We start from the raw sequence: 8648 nt of genomic DNA on the forward strand, positions 1-8648 counted from the left end.
CTTCGTGACACAAGTCTGGTAAATGGTTAGGCCAGATGGAGCCGAGGGGTTAGATTGGGCTCCTTTCCCCTATTAGGATGGAACTGCCTCAAGAGATAAGACCTTCTCCCATGAGAAGAGGAACCATCTCCCATCCATTCAAGCTATATAAACCTCCACTTTTCCCAAGCACAAGCTAGTGTGTTAACTTTTAGTCCTAATTAAGTTCTGGCTGAAGTTTTGATTTTGGAGTAGTCATCAAGCTACCCATAGTTTGTAGCTTTCTAGCTTTTGTTTAAGGGATAATTGTGAGTTTGGTTTGGTGTGAAGACTAAAGGGAAAAGCCTTGAGACTACCATTGTTGAGGCTATCCATGAGATGCTAGCAGAAGTGTGTGGGAACCCGGATATGTCGGAGGAGAACAACAACATCAAGACATCAGTTGTAATCTCTTCTTGAACTAATATAGATGCAACTATCGATTGATTTCCTACATGAAATGTCATCTCACATATTTATGGCTTAATGTTTCTTGACTTGTTAAGTAGGCTAAATGCAATTTGTATGCTATCACGTTTGTTGTTTGTTGTTGTTGACTTGTTTTAGGTGTTCGAAGGAAGGAAACGAAAGATAGTTAGAGCGAGGAAGCAAGATTGTCACCAAATGGAATAGCGTACTAAGAGGTAGGCCCTCTTATTTAGTTCTAGCCTAAGGATATCTTCCATAGATTTTTTGTTTGTGGCTAGACCTGCTCTCTCGGGCTAGAGGAATTGTTTGTGTCTGCACTTAGAATTTACCTGCACCACAGTCTGCACTAGTAAGAGGTTGTAAACTGATTTTCTTTATATTAAAAGAAGGTAGAGATGACAACAACAGGTGGTTTTTCTCCCACATTGGGTTTCCACCTTAAATCTTGTTGTTCATGTGTGTTTCTTATGTGTGATGGTTCATTATGTTATTATTGCACATGGTTACTGTTTAAAGTTTAATAAAGTACTGATGCACTGATTAATGATCGACATATGATGAATTAACTGAATCATAAGTTCACTGGATATACGTTGGTTTCCTTGAGAATAGTTTCATGCACATGCGAGTTCCCTTCACTGAAGTAGCATATATAAATCTGATTATGAAATGGAGAAAGTTATTGATTTGTAAATACTAATTCACCCCCCTCTTAGTATTATTCCCAACACCTAAGGCCTCCTACAATCACAAGGATCCTTTTGGGTGCACCACGATCCCTCAAGCCTGTGGCACCTACATGTTTCACCTCTTCCTCATGGAGCATAAAGTTACTTCGCCCAAAATATTCCTCATAGTAATTCATTTATATAATCTTTATACCATTAGTTACTTAGTAGACTATCATAACTCTTCAATATAGTGCAAGAAATCTTATAGTCACTTCTACTTCAATTTAAAATTCCATTCATATTAAATTATGCATTATATGAAAGACATAAAATTACCATTAACGTCATCATACACATGCACAAATTTATAATGGAATGGTCCTCCAAAATTCTGCTTTTATTAATAAGAGAACCTTACAATAATTCAATGAAACAATGGCTCAGACTCCAAGAGTACGTAGCCAAAATAACCAAAATATAGAATTTCCAAGCTTGTTCCACCCTTTGAAGCACACCTAGGTCCCTTCGAAACCTTTACAGGTCATCTTGGCTCCCTACGGGTCATCTCAAGACCCTCACAGGTCATCTCGACACCCTGTGGTTCACCATCACCATTCTTGGCCTGTCATTTGCTGGTCGCAAGTATCAACTTGGGTTTGCATGACTGCAGGCCCCCAAGCCTCCCTTCTCTCAACTCCTTCACACCATTTGCAATGTCCATTTGCACTTCCCTTCACTTTTCTTACTAGTTTTGTTTGTGATATAGAATGGTTATGTTTGGTTGATTCAATTCTTTTTCCTCGATCATGTGATTCCTTTACTTATCTAAGTCACACCTTTTATCATTCGATCATCCTCCACTCTCGAATGGGTTAGCTCACCTTTGTGTGGTGGGTGCCCTGAGTGCCTTAGGTTAGTCCAACTCATCATTCTACTCAACGCCCACATTTCTCACCCATCATGTCCACACGTCCTTGCCAACCCATTCCACCATACTTGATCAACATGTCTCTAGTTAGTCATTTGTTCTAAATTTCTTGTTACTTAGTTCATTGTAACACCAAGCCAAAATGGACCTCGGTTTCTCAAGGATCTTAGCCCACCACTCATTCCATCATGGTTCCCTCCTCTCGATCCAACATTCCCAAGTTTGACCTCCTCCCTTCGTTCGGCCACTCGTCCAGAGGTTTTTTGGCTTGTGCCTTGGGGCACTCATGTTGTCTCCCCCTAGACTCATCTTAGGTTTTTTACCCATCACATTCTCAAATTGGGTACCAAATTAATCATATTCATCATGCCACCAAGCTACGCGCATCCACCTAATGGAAACCCCAAGTGGTAGTTTTTTGACACCTCATGTTGGTGCATCGTCACCTAATATCCTCTTTCATCACATTTCTTTCGATATATCCATCACAAATCATGTGATGGAGATGTCACCCAAGGTGAACACCTCAATTAAAGGCACAACCAATTCTAAGGCATGACATTTATGCTCTAATACAATTTTTCAAAATGTGTAAACATTATTTGATAGGAAAGGAGACTATCATCTGCACATTCACTAGTTGCTACAATACGCACAGGCCTATATTAAGTTATAAGAGAACAAACACTACATGTGAATGGGTTTGTTACAAGAGTTTCATTTAGTAATCAAGTATAAGAAGGGTAGAAAAAACAAGTAGGATGGCATGCTTTCAAGGCCAACCACATCAAAAGTTACATCGTTGGAAACTATGATGGACATAAACCCTTTCACCCACGATACATATAGAGGCATATAAAGAGGATGAGGATTCCAGGGAGGTATTTTAACAATTGTAGAGATAGATTCATGCTAGAAAGGAGGTAGTACAATTGATTATCATCTCTATAATGGGTTACTATATATGATAGAAAAAATATGTGTTCCTAAAGGTGTGTGACTACAACTAATCAGAGAGGCTCACATCTCAAGGTTGTATGGCATTTTGGTGTAGGGATAATATTGGCCAACTTACACAGGTATGTGTATTGGCCTAGAATGCAAGAATATTCATCTAGGTTCACTAAAGGATGTACATCTTTTTGTACTACTAGGCCTAGTAATAGGAAATACGTATATGCCATCTCTTATGTATACCCACTCATCCTTGGGAAATAATTTTCATAGACTTTGTGGGAGATTTACCAATACCCAAGAATGTACATGATTTCCTATTTATGGTATTTGATAGGTTCAACAATTTTTGCATTCTCTTGCCTTCAAAAAGTACCATTGGAGGGTAACAAGCATTAAATTTGTCCTTTGAACAGGTTTCGGTGCATTTTGGGATACCAAGAAGCATCATTTCAGACAAGCAAAACATATTTCTTGGCACATTTTGAATTACATTATAGGAGAATATGGACATGAAGTTGAAGGGGTATACAATATTTCGTCTATAGACATATAGGGAAAAGAGTAGCGTTAGTAGAACTTTGGTGCAACTTTTTGTTGATTTTACAAGAGTATTCTATAGTGATAATTATTTTTGATGATTTGATATTTTCACAAACTTATTCATTATTCAATCATTCAATAATTATATAGAAGACATCAACCATATAAAATTTAATATATACGGATCATGAAGAAAAAACAACACAAGGAACACAAGAAATTTACCCTAGGAAAACCCTCACTAGAAAAACCAAACAAAATTTTCAATAGATATTTATTTAATCCAAAATAGATACATCTAAGTCAACAACTTGGTCAAACTTGGTCCATTGTCCTAGTCAATTCAACTGATCCATTCTAATATATCCTTCTTATTATTCAGAAATCCATCCTCATAATCTTTCCTCTAATAAACAAGATATCATACCTTTGATATACAAGCTTCTTGCCTCAGATATGCAAACCTCTATGCCTCAGAATTCACTCCTCTTCTCTACCTTAGAAATACCCTATTTGATGTGTCAGATATGATATATTTACTACCTAAAATATCATATATTATCTACCTCTGAGCATCCTAAATTACCTCAGAATATGCGAGCCTCTCATTGCCGGTAGGAGGAATTAATTGGTGCCTTCATATAGCTTTTCTTGAGGCCGAATGAGTGTCTCTTTTTTTCGATCCAACTTGACTATGAGGAGGTTGACATCTTCTTTTTGAAGCCCAAAATTTGAATTTTAAAAATTCAAATTTTCATTATTTTAAACCGACATGAAGAACATGTCCAATAATATTTTTCTTTTTGTTTCTCGCATGAAGAACATGCTTACAATTACATCAAATACATTATGAAGACCGACCATATTTAAAAAATTCAACACTCCCTCTTAAATAGGTAAGTATTCATAATGACTATCTAGATGCTCTCACGTTGAAAAAATTTGTCCATGAAAAGGTTATAACAAATCTTCATCAACCTTGTTAGCATTTTTGACATCATCTCTTTAGCATCCACTAGTAGGAATCTCTGACACACTGTTAGCATCAACTAGTAGGCATTTCTGACATCAAACTCAACATTTTTCATCAACATCTGCTAGTAGCGATATCTTGGTTGGTACCTAACCCATGGATTATCATCAACATATCATGACTCACTCTTTTAGAGTGATCGATCCTAATAATCACTCCTCTAGAGTGATAGGTCCTCAAATACAAAACTCAACTCTTCCATAGTGATTAGTCCTCAAATCTAAAGGCCTCTCACTAGGAAAAAATGTTGAGATACTAACTCAACTATCAAGTACTCACTCACCCCTCTTGGTGAGTGATTAAGTCTAGATGCTAAAAGACTTCACTCCACCCATCCCTGTTGTGTGATGCTGAAATACCTCACTCCACCCTTTCCTGGTGTGTTGTCAGGTTTAGATGCTGAAGGACCTCACTCAAACCTTTCCTGGTGAGAAATTGGGACAAACCTTACTCAATGCTTCATGGTTAGTAATAAGGTCTCTTCAACAAGAGGCACTCACTCGACCCTATCTAGGGAGTACTATGGTCCTCTTGGACCATTATCCCTATTGAGAGAGTGTCCATCCATGAAAATATCATATTAGCACTCCCTCTCAATTAGACGGGTAATATCCATAAGCGCCATCTTGTCTATGAAGGACACAAAATTATCTATGGACAATAACTTAATCAAAATATCAATCGTTTTCTCATCAGTGGAGACTTACTCGAGCCTTATTTATATTTTACTATACCATGTATTGGTACTAGATATCAAGGTGCCTTGATTTGTCATCAAGTTGCCATCCGCACCTAATCAAACAATCCTACAAGCTGGAGCCATATTTCTTTACAAAACATTAATCAAGCTGCAATATACTCAGTCATTGAGTGCAAAAGGTATATGCTTCCTTCTCATCCATGATATTGGATCCTAATCATAAGTGATATATAATCTCTCTTTGTTTTCATCACTCTTCCTATAACTATACTTCTCTATTTGATACCATATATGACTATTCCATGACCAATTGTACAATGTTGGTACTTCAACACATACATTTCTTAGCTCAATCATAAACTAATCCGCTTTATTTACTTGATCCATCATATTGATTACATTGATTTCCCTAACATGATATTATTTATTAAACAAATCCTTCCATAGTAATCTTGATTTTCTCTCTCTGCCACTTATGTTATTAGCTATCTAGTTAACATATTTCATCTTGAATTTTTTAGGTCCACTCCCTCTCAATCTAAGAAAGGGTTCTAGGAGAACCCTTGACTTCTTCCTCTAGAGAAAACCTTCTGGTCAATGTAACTTCTTTTGACACTATATTTATTTTTATTTCGTCAGAGAATAAACTATATAGGATCAACCTTGATCCATGCATCAAATTTGAAGAGCCCATGCAAAGACTTATTTCTCCTTACAAGTGTAGGACTTCTTCATTTACTTCACCAATTTAAGGCAGTTCTTATGTTCACTTCTTTCATTAAGAAATACGATCTCTACAAAAGTCTTGAAGATAATAAAATTTTAATAGGAGTGTACCTAACAAGATGTCCTTTAATAGCCTTCTTCCCTCTTAGTAAGGTAATATTTCACTTTTTACTTCTTTCCATCCAATCATACTTTGTCTTTGAAGTCACAACTAACTTCTATATTTTAATCTTGTTGATATGTCTGCTCCGTATGAGTCTAGAACCTCATCTCTCATTGCAAATCCCTATTTATGGCAGAGTTCTCATATTTTTTCTTTGTTCTTCCACCTACTACCAAGGATTTTGAAACCTTCATTATGTATTTGCAATCCTCACTAGGGGGCCAAGGAAGAAAAATCACTACAAAGAAAAGAATTTACGGACAAGAGGCTAAGTACTTGTAACAAAAAATACAATTATAAAGAAGAGAGATATAAACATTCTTATCTTTTGAGAAGAATTTAAGCTCCCTCTAGATATTTAGACTCCTTGCATCCATCTTGCACCTTATTTGTGTCATAATTATGATGTCATTTTATTCCTTGCAAAGGCTAGGGTTTTTAGTTTCAACAGAAACAATTAATCCTAGGATTTTTGTCCTTAACTCCTAGGGCTTTCTTCTGTAAATCTTGTTGCTTTCTAGGGTTTACAAACCCTATATTTTCAATAACCAATTGTTAGAACCCTAGAATTGACATGCCTTTTACACATCCCATCATTTTCATCAATCAATCAAGGATGTCAAATGATGATCCAATAAACTATACTTTCTTATAATCTTAGTAGTAGTAACAATATATTTATTTTAATATGCCAGGAATGGATCATGCTAAAATCACATATCAATAACTTTTAGGATATTGTTTATGTCCTTTTCCTATGCGGAAACTAATTTGACCTTTTCAAGAGAGAGTCTAAAGAGGGACTTGCCTTCTTTTAGAGTGATACTTCTTCTCATCTATGACTTAGTTATTCATAATATATTCCTTACCATTAACACATACAATGCACCTTTATAGGGCCTTTTCCAAGGTCCAAGGTAGCTTTAATTCCCTGCTTATAATGTAATATTTTTTCAAGGAAGCATAAGATTGTTCAATCACAGTTCATTTTAATTTAGTATTGGTCTTATCTTGCTTTAAGTGACAATGAGATTCCTTCATAAGACATCACAGTAGGTCTAGCATTCCAAAATTTGTACCATGTGATTGCAAGGGAATGATTTCAATATTCTTAACCACAATTTTGCACAAACTTTTGACATCATCTATTGCTTCCTTAAACTAGACCTATACTTGGTCACTGTTGATGGAGATATGTGAGATAAATGAACAAAATTATTATGATGATGCATACCTTATACTTTGAGCATTGATCTTCAGAATGCTAGATTTTATATAGTTTTTATTTTTTATTTTATTATTATTATTATTTTTTATTTTATTTTATTTATTTTATTTTTTTATTATTTTTTTTTCAGACCTCATATTCATCTTTGATTATCACTGCACTATGATTCCAAATTCATTTAGACTTGATAATTTTCATATCAAATCTTTAGGAAGAAACACTCTAAAATTTTGTCATGAAACACTTGACTTCATGCAATACTTTATCATTGTAGCTATATACCATATAGCTATGATCCTTGGCCAACAGAGATTATACTTAGTCTCCTTGTGAGACTTTGATCAAAATTCATTATTTCATATAATATTCCTTTTACTTTAGGGGAGCACAAAAATATTCGAAATATTTCGGACTATATTTTGATCATTAAATTCAATCATAGACAACAAATATTAGCACAAGACAAGACATATTCATAACCATAATGTAGGCTAACATCATACCTGAGATTTTAGCTTACTGACTTAGATCTTCTAAGGATTTTGGTTTGAGGTTTCTTGGACTACAAGATTTGAAGTGAGTTGAGACAAACATACTGGATTTGAATTTTGATGTATTTAATGCAAGAAAAATACTTTGACCTTCCCATTGGAGCAATAGTTTTCTACCATCAGAGAAAAAATTCGAACTTATGAAGAAACCAATTAAGAAGGATCTTAGACTAAAGTAATTCTCTAAGGTCACTAAGGTTCAATCTTATGCAATATAACATTATGAAGAATTATATATTGTAGGATTCTACAATGAATGTGGTCTAATGGACAACCTTCATGGATTTCTTTTGGTAGAATAGTTCAAGAGAGGATCAAAATTAGTCATACACTATCATTCTCTTGGCTATAAGAATTTCGACCTTCTTCCATAACTATACTGAGATATTCAGTCCTTGAGATACCCTTAGTAACTCGAGCTAAAGTTCATGACTGAGGCTCATGGTCCTCTGAGTTTTTATTAATTTATTGAGCTTAAAACAAAACAAAAATCCTTATACATTCGATCTTGGATGGTAGGTCAAGAACATGAAAACGTGATTCCTTTTGTAGACATGGAATCAAACATTACAAACATAAGATTCCACCCCCATGTAACCTTCTGAAATTTTTGGCCCTCAAGAATGAACCTCTGATTAAGGTCAAAATTCTAGAGGCTCAGATTAGGACCTCAAAGAAGACATGGCTTAATAGGGTTGCTCCTT

Source organism: Pinus tabuliformis, chromosome 2_1 (assembly GCF_031772625.1).
Source record: "Pinus tabuliformis cultivar Carrire ecotype Pingquan chromosome 2_1, CPIR1, whole genome shotgun sequence".
NCBI lineage: Eukaryota > Viridiplantae > Streptophyta > Pinopsida > Pinales > Pinaceae > Pinus > Pinus tabuliformis.